Genomic DNA, 9,740 nt, shown 5'->3' with positions numbered 1-9,740 from the left:
TAACTTTTTTTTTCAATTGCTGGATTTAATGTCCTAATATTTTTAAATCATTTTTGTGTATACCTTATCCCTTTGGTCTTTAGTTTTGTCTTTTTAGATTTTGGTACCAGGATAACGTTATGGGTAATAAGATGATTGCAATGTGTTCCCCAAACCTCTATTTTTTGAAAGAATTTGTGTAAGATTGGTACCAATTCTCCCTCAAATCTTTAACACCATTCTCTAGAAAACCCATCCTGACTTGGAGTTTTGTTTTGTTTTGTTTTTTGTGGGAACGTTTTTCAAAATTCTTATGAATTCAATTTCCTTTGTTACTGTGTCGATAGGCAGATAGATGATCGAGAGATAGATAGATGGATAGATAGATGATAGAAGGCTATTCAAATACACATATTTTTTTCCCTATTTTCCATTGTCAGTTTTGAAATGTGATTTTTCAAGGAAACCACTTCTTTATTTCACCTAAGTTGTCAACTGTGTTGGCATAAAGTCATTTTCTTGCACTCACCGACTAGGACATGGCAGAAGAGAAAAGCAGTCCTGAGCTCCTGTCCAGTTCTTTATCTGCTATCTTCCCACAGGACACCAATGATGACTTAATGAACTTGGCAAATATTTGTTGAGCCCCTACAGTATACCAAAATGTTTGCTGTGCCACGGAAATGCAGACGATCAAGACGACATATCTGGCTTCAAGGATCCCATAGTCCAGTCAAGGAGATAAACTTCTAATCTTTGAATACAAACCGATAAATTGAATATATCAGAAGAGGAAGTGATTGATGAACTTTGGAAGTGGCGGGATCAGAGAAGGCTTCATAAAGAGGGCAATATTTACAGTGGGCCGTAAAGGAACTGCAGGAATAGACCGGGTAGAAAATGCTTCCAGGTAGGGACAAGTCAACGTACAAAGGAACCAAGGTATGGGAGGGCGAGCTGTGCTCAAGGAAGAATGACAATCTGACCCAGCGCAGATGTATTCAGAGAGAGAGTTTCAGAGGCAGGTGGAGGTCAGGGTTTGAATAGTCTAGACTATATGCCTAAAATGAATATTTGGGAGGCCAGGGGGATTCCTTAAGTACAGAAGTAAGGAGATCAAGATGCAGAGATTAGGCAGCAACAGGCAGTATTCCTCAAAAAGGAGCTTGGAAGCAGATACATCAAAAGAATCCCATGCGGATGTTTGTTAAAAATGCAGGTTCCGGCGTCCAATCCCACTCCTACTGGATGGAGTTATTGGGGGTGGGCCAGGGAGGATGTATCTTATGCCCTATGCCTCTTGGATGATTCCTGATGCACACCACGCTTAGAAAATGAACGGGAGCAGAGCTTTGGTTTTCAAACTACTCTTGGGTTTGGGTTCTGGATTTCCTTCAAGCAAAGCATCTGCTTTTTTAATTTTCCCCATGTTGAGCACCCATATACAACTTTAGATTCACAAATGGTTTCTACAGATGAAAATAGGTTGAAAAACATGGGGCTAAAGATTGGAGAAGTTAGTGTTTTGTAAACCATTTGGAAGCTGTGGCAGGGATTGCTAAGCGCCTGTGAGGAGTACCTGGTGGGAAGGAGGGTCAAGACGGATGGATTTGAACACCGCTTCTTGGGTAAAATCGTCAGAACTTGTGGAAGGGCTGTAGAACATGGAGAAGCAAAGGGAGAATGACTAAAGTTATTCTCAGTAGCTCTTCTGGTTTAAGTCCCCAGAACCTATATTTGTGTATCTTTTCCACTCTTTGACTCCTGTCAACTCAACAACGTCGGGAGAAAATCACTAAGTATAAACCATAAGATTCCCCTATGTTCCCAGGTTGCCGGTTTACTCACCATAAGCCGCTCACTTAGTGGGTTAATCCTCAAACTGATTCTTTATCATGCAGTATTACCACCTCTCACTATAAAGAACCTAGATTTGCTGTAAAAATAAATGCTTCTCTAATCTAGATAAAGAGTAGGCATGAGCTGGAAAATTATGTTGTTATAATGATTCAGTGCCAAAAATTCTGCTCTTTTTTGGGACATTGAGCCAAATTTACTGCTCTGTTCTTGAGCAGAAAGAATTCATAATCAAAATAAAATAAAATAAAAAAAAAACCCTCAGAGTTCAAAATAAATAATTTTAAAAACTTGGAAAGGAGACTGTTTTCATGATCTTTAAATCTTTTCATTTTGCTTTGTTTGTTTGCCTTTTATTTTTAAAACACATTTAACAGTTGGCTTACATTTGGCCTGCTGACCAAAATAAAGCTAGTGGGACCCTTGTCGTTTTGGTTCACTGATTGGTCAGAGGTTCCTGACAGCGCCGATGGAAGAAACGAGGATCCCTAGGACTTACACTGGTGGATTGCAACAAATAAGTGAACTCTTCAGAAAACGGATGAGCCACCTATCTGCTAACCTGTTTGAACAGGTAAAGAAACACAAAACACACTGAGCTTCCCTAATGCTAAATTAAGTAGATGGGCTTATTTCATTGGCTTTAGTGAAATCAACTCTTTGGGCCAATGGCAAAAACATCTCCTATCATTAAAAGCCTCATGGCAGATGAGAAGACGTAAACATCTGTTATTAAATCCTCCTATAAAGTACCGTAAACAGCACCATTGATTAAATCTATTATCAAAATACGGCCTAGTGCAAATACCTAGAAGGTAGTAATAGGATCACCTTCACTTTATTCTTTTAGATTAATTTCAATGTCCCGATGATTTGATCTCTGAATACAGGGGCAATCAGGAAATTAAATGTTTCCACATCACAGCTACAGGGTTTAAACAAATGGGCTCCTTCCAGATATGTGTTCTGAAGGGATCAAGTACAACTCTACTTTTCTTGCAGGTAAATCTTGGGAAAAGCTCTCGACTTAAACTTAGTTTCCCGCTCTATAAAATGGAGCTAACTATATTCTCTTTGAGTGTATTATAAATTATACAAGATAAAATATACAGTTGGTATAACATTCAAGAGATTGGTGTGTGTGTGTGTGTGTGTGTGTGTGTGTGTCTGTGTCTGTGTCTGAGTGTTAATGTTTGTTAGTCTCTGAACTGCCAGGTTGGTGACCTAGAAGTTGAACATAAAGATTTTTGTTCTTGTTCCAGACTGAAGTCAGGTAGAGTCAACTGTTTCTTAAGTCATATTTCCCAAGTCTTCAATTTTTGCAGTTTCTTGGTTCTATCCTACACATAATTTATAGAAAGCTAAATTAGAACAATGGTTGCCAGCAATTGTGAGAGCTTTACTATCTATAAGGCACTTTCATAGACCTTGTCTTTTTGGAGCCTCACACAACACTTTAAGGGGATAATTACATCTCCCAGTTTATAACATGGACACTGAGGCTCAGAGCGGTAATAAATTGTGTAAGATCATATAACAAGTACTGAGTCTAAGGCTTTCTGAGTCTAAGGTTTTCTGCCGCAATAAAAAATGTGTTTCTTCTGTGCATATATTTAGATATATGTTCTAGGTGACCATGAGAGTAATCATCCAAATTGGGACATGTTTGGGAGTGAAAGGGAGTCATATTAAAAATTCCACCAGGGCCACTGGGGTAAACTGGGATTGTCTTGAGCAAATCGAAACATGGATCCTTCTTGATAAAATTTGTTTCATGAGATTGGATGGTCTATGCGAGGTCTCCCATTTAGTCTCAGTTTTAGCCCACCCTCAACAGATATTTGAACTGAACTTTAGAGAAAAGGTTTCCAGGAAGGGAACATAAATAGAAAAATATTGACTTTTTTTGGCATAGGGCAGTAGTACACAAAATAATTGTTGAATTTCAAATCACATTCTATCTCTTTGCGTAGAAGCTCTCTTGTCATTTACTCTTCCCCAGTGAGATTCCCCGGGATCTAATTTGGGTCAATACTGAACATGCCCACAAAAGGAAAGAATCTTTATATGTTAGGGAGTTGACTAAAAAGCATACTCAAAGACTTTGTAAAAACTTAGCAAACTGGATTTGCAAGGCAGCCTAGGCTTGCTTAACTGATACACAGGTTCCAGAGAACCTGCAGAGATCTTTAAAGATCAAAGGCTAATTGCATCTCTTGTCTTCTGTTTTCCAGCTATCTTTGTTGATGATAGGCCAAAGAAGTGTGTAAAATCTGTAATATCACAACAGAATCTGTGTGCATTACACAGGATTTTTTTTAGAATTATTTTCGGCAAAGCAGGGAATGATGAGTGAAGAGAGATTTAAGTTGCTTATGGAGGCTGCTAGAGTTTTCCTTTCCTCTGTCTCTTCTCCCAGTCCTTTGTTCCTTCTCTCCTTCCCCTCTCCCTGCCTTCTTTCTTTTCTTTATTGATCTTTTTTTCCCTATCTCCCCTAAAGCCTGGAATTGTCCTTTGTACCTACTAGGATTCTAATAGTATTTATTATTTGATTGATTTTTTTAAAGTAATTGACTGGCTGGCTGACCTTTCAAAATGTGCCTTTCTAGCCCTCAGATTTTTATCATCCTTCCTAGCAAGATGGGCAGAACATTGTTCAGCACTTTTGGTCACATGCTGATATTAAAGGGAGCCATTAAGAGTTGTCTGACAATGACTTTGCACCTCATCAAGGGAGGAATCCTAGGGATTACGAGGAACATAGAACCTATTATTTTTTGGCTATCAGACAATTTCTAGTCTTCATGAAAGCAAAATGTTAGCCACTTCAATAAGAGTTATTCTAGATGTTATAGGCCATGGCAAGGGATGGAAGGGGGGGGGCTGTTTGTAAGTTTAAAGAAAGAAAAATTGAGAAATAAGTAACTGAGATGGTTTCAGATCATACTTCATCTATTTCTTCCCTCCTTCCGTGAATCAGTGAGACAGCAAATGAGAAGATAATACTTCTAACACAGCACCTACTTTACTGCGGTATGTGAATCCACTTCCTACTTGTGTGACCTTGGCAGACGACCCCATTTGCAAGATGAGAATAACAAGTATCCTCCCTTCAAGGTGTAATTACTGGGATTAAATGAAGCAATACAAAAAAGACCCCTGGGCCAGTGACTGGCCCATAGTAAACATTCAAAAATTATATTATTTGTTATGACATCATTTTTCCTTTGATGGTGTTCATGCCATGCTTGAGAGTCCCATCTTACTTCCAGGCTGAGATCTGGGGGATGTTCTTTCAGAGATTCCCCCAAGCAACCCCAAACCCCAAATACTTCCTATGTTCACCAGTGCCCCCCCCTAAGGGCCTTTCATAGGAAACATGGTCTGTCACTCCTCAAATGCCAAAGAGGCAACCTTCAAACTCTGGTCTGAGTCCAGAAAGGACTTAAAAAAATTACTTTTGATGGAAAAATCCAGAAGATGTAGGTGTTTCCGGGGAGTGAGAGCAAAGGCAGAAGGAGAGAAGGCCAAAAAACCCCACACCACATCCCATGGAAATAAACAGGAACCCTCTTGAATTTCCACCAACATCCCTGCCCCTCTATTCTTTAAGTCCCCAAAGCCTTGAATAAAGGACTAGGAAGTCGTGGCAACCCACAGGGCATTTTCAGGACAAAGAAGATTCCTAGGGCTGCAAATTTCCTAAGTAACACCTGGGGATCAATTGGTGCACATGAATGAATATTCCATTGTAGTTTTGAGGATTTCTTTGTAAGTATCTAGCTTCAAGAATGAAGGGTGATGTCAGTCAGGAAAAAACCCCCAGTGAATCCTAGGACTTACTCCTCCAATTAGGCAGGGAGACACGTTAGAGCATGAAAGATTGGGTAATAATTCATACCTGTTGTGTTTCAGCGTTCCTTGTGAGCCTAAATGTAGACTGCCCTCACTCAAGCGTATGCATTCTTCTTATACAACAGCTCCAAGGTCTTGAATATTTAATTGCATTTTTCCTTTAAGACAATCACTTACGAGGAAATGTTGAAAAAGAACCTCCCTGGAAGAAAAGTTCACACCTCGTGAAAAATAAATCTGGGTAAAGTGACTTATGAAAGATCTATTCCAGTAGGAGCAGAAACTTTGAAGTCCTTTTCCTGTTCGAGAACAAAAACCCAACTTCCCTGACGATAAATTTACAGCACAATAGGCTTTGGGTATCACAGGAGGCTGTTGTCAATCTGGGCTTCCAGGTCATTCTGGGTTTAAACGGGACTTACTGTCACTCTTCCTTCAAAGGTCCTGGCACTTCTTTTGAGGTAGACCTTTCGGGGTTTTAAGGAACTTGTTTCTTTTTTTGAGGAAGAACCTTGCTTTTTCAGATCATAGCAGCTGGCCAGTTTGTGTACAAAGTATGCCTGGGTTCTTTCTTTCTAAAAAATGATTCTTGAAATGAAGATCTGGAAGGCCTTACTGGCGGACTGGGATGTAAGATTCCACAATGGCCCTGAGCATGGATTTTGGGATCCGATGTCCTGAGTTTAAATCCAGTTTTGTCAATTCCCTAGCAAGGTAAACGGGGGTAAAATTAATTCATTCTCTATGCTTCAGCTTCCTCAGGTGTAAAAAGGATGATATTATCTGTGATAGGGTTCTAGCAGGGGTTAGAATGGAGGAAACACAAGTGTATGGCTTAATGCAGAGCATAAAATGAGTGCTTGAGGGGAGGTAACTGTCACGGTTAATCCTAACCATCTTGGGGTGTAAACCACTTTGTGGGGGTTCTTTTGACCAATAGGTTAACTAAACTACAATCAAAATAGATTTACTCGCTTGATATAAATGAACAAAGTTATGGGAGTCTTCTAATGGCAAGGAACGAGGGCTGAATAAGGCACTATAAAGATTTTTGTGGGGCACAATGTCCTCAAGTAGCTTGATTCTAGTTGAGATTAGACGTGAGCCTAAAAACAATAATGTCAAGCAGAAAGTGGCAAGGCTATAAGAGAATGTAGATGGAGTGTGACCAGAATCCAGAGGATAGAGAGAGAGTAACCTAGTTGAAGAAAGTCAGAGAAGACTTTGCAGATAAGGGCCCTATGGTACATATCTCTGTGATCTCCATATTTTGACAACAGGACTCCCAGAATTGTAATGACTTGGTGGGAAAGATCCATATTCTATAGTATACAAATTTTGCATATGCTTGAGAACGTGCAAGTTCAATGTGTATTCTCTGATTACAGTAACCTAGTGCCATAATAAAATCAGTATCCTTTTAAAATGAGACTCCGGCTTAGCTTTCCCAAAGGACACTTGGCCATTTGCCCGGTGGTCTGTGCAGTAATGTACTTTTACAAACGTCCTTAGTTTGGAAATAAGGGAAGGGCAGTGGGAGAAGAAACCAGAAGGAGCAGGGCTGATCTTTAAGCTGTGGAAACTCTGCATTATGGCCCAGTGCCAAGAGAATCTTCTCCTGTTCTCAGGAAATCTGCTTTTGGTGGGAGCAAGGTGGACATTCGTCTTCTCCTTCTCCTGTCCTGTTCTAATTCTCTTTCATCTTCATGTAGGTTATTTTCCATTCTATTCACCCCTGTGTCCATTTATTCACCATACATTCACTAAGTTTCTAGGCTGAAAAACTTAGGTGCTGGTGGAGGCAAGAGGATGAATAAAGCAAGACCCCTCGTCCTAATCACCCTGGTAAGAACATCCAGGAAGGATGTAGGGAGTGGGGTCCCTATATGAAATGCCGGAGATGCAGACTTTTCCTATATTCCTTCTACTTCTATCTGTGCGTGTGTTTCTGCATACTGTTAGGAGCTAAATTTGCCCCACCCTTTGATGTTAGGCACTGCTTCTTTGTGCTTTAGCTCTCCCTCTTGAGTAAGAGCTTTGCCTGTATCTGGAAGCATTTTAAAATTTCAGTATAAAAAATGATTGGGTTGACTTACAGGCATGAAGGGGAAAAGAGGGCACAGTTGGGGAAAACCTGGTTGTAAACATATTCTGAAACAATAGCATATAAGTACAATTTGGTTGGGTTGTTAGGAGGGAAGACTAAGTTTAGTTTTCCCAGCCGTTCTCTACTTCTAGAGGCTTCTAATCACGACTAATTTGTAGGTGGACCCCTATTTACCTTTATTTTACGTTTGAGAGGATTTGAAGAGTAAGACAAAGTCTGCAGTCTAAAAATATTTCTCCCTTTGATTCCTGAAATTTCAAGATAAGCAGTTTAATTCTGTCTTAATTACTGCCGTCGCCAGACCTATGTTTTGGAAAATATTCTTGCTCTGGGCAGGATTATAAGAGACTCCAACTCTCCAACTGTTGGGAAACGCTCTTAAAATCACTTTTTTCCAGAATTGAGAAAGATGGGCAAATCAGAGTTCTGGTTTCTTCTTCTTCTTCTTCCTTCTTCCTTCTTTCTTCTTCTTCTTCTTCTTCTTCTTCTTCTTCTTCTTCTTCTTTTTTGTAAGTAGAATCTAACTCCATTCATTTGACTATATATAACTAGCAAAGTACAGACTGTTGGATTCATTTTTGCTTCTTTTTGTAGAACTTGGGCTCATGTCTGTGATGAAAATAAATACATAAAAGAACACTTAACTGAAGAATATAGAGACTCAATATCTTCACCTGAATTCTCTAGACCTTTGTGGACTAGTTGATTTTCTGGCCTCTGATTATCAGGATAACTGCCTCGTGTGTCTCCTTCATGCTACTTGTGGGGAGATGGCAATGGCTTATAACAAGGACTGTTATGGTCTTCAAACCATTAATAGAGAGCTCGTCCAGTTTGGCAAGTTGGATTAGTTGACAAGAGGCAGAAAGCTAGAATACATTTGCATTCATTGGTTTAGTGGAGTTTCTCGCTGAAGTGTGTTGTACCACATTATCTCGTCACTACTTTGTAACTGACATATGCCCAATTGCCTTATACACTTTAGAACCAACTGTCGTTTTATCTTGAAGAACAATTAAGTCTTCTGAAGGCTAAATGTTTCCAAGGAAGAAAAAAAAGCCAGACTACAGTTTAATTTATTGAAAGTTATTTATAATTTAGTACTTACTGTCCTGAAAATGCCTGTCCCCTTGGAAATATGATTCAGATGCCCTGAACTGAGGAAACATTTTCCTTTTTCCTGTGTAAAATATGAAACAAAAGACAACTGGAAAACACTTCATTAAAAACAGTTCCTTTGTCCTTTTGACAATGAAAACTGAAAAGAGACATGCCAGTTTGGCTATGTGGGTGGTCCTCTTTCTATGCTAACCTTAATGTGACCTCACAAAATTTACTGAAATTTATTTGGTGGTTCTAGAGATTTTGAAAATATGTGTTGAAAAGCAATAGTCATGTGCACTAAGGGATTTGAGAAATGCCATCTATTAAAAGTGAGTTTCCAAGAGCTAAAGGATACACCCAAGACCTTCTGCTCTGCCCAGACCTTAGTGTCCCCACAGCCTCGCCTGTTTGCACACCTGGGCAAAACTTTCTGTAGTCCGGTCATGTTCCTTGGTCATTTGGTCTATTAGTTCGAGATCTTTCATGGGCTGAATTTGCCATCAGCTGCATGTAACTGGTCTAAGTCAACGTATGTATGATATGTAGCAAATGAACTTAAAGTGTGCTCCCCATGAGAATATCTCTGCCTTTTTTTTTTGTTTTGTTTAGTAATTCTAGAACGTTCCTCATCTCATAATGCCCTGACCTTCTTCATAGTGCAGCAAAAAGGGGGTTGATTATCTGATGAAAAATGAAAATTAGATATTGTGTCTTGTTTCTTTTTTTTTCTTCTTTAAACGTCTTTTACTCTTTTGGAGTTAGCTTTTAATTTCCTTGGGCTGTCTGAGAAAAGTCAGTGAAGTTACCAGAAAGACTGCTTTCCGATTAATCTCTTTTG

Source organism: Felis catus, chromosome D4 (genome assembly GCF_018350175.1).
Source record: "Felis catus isolate Fca126 chromosome D4, F.catus_Fca126_mat1.0, whole genome shotgun sequence".
Classification (NCBI taxonomy): Eukaryota; Metazoa; Chordata; class Mammalia; order Carnivora; family Felidae; genus Felis; species Felis catus.
The sequence above is the reverse complement of the archived record's forward strand: the minus strand, read 5'-3'. Positions refer to the sequence as shown.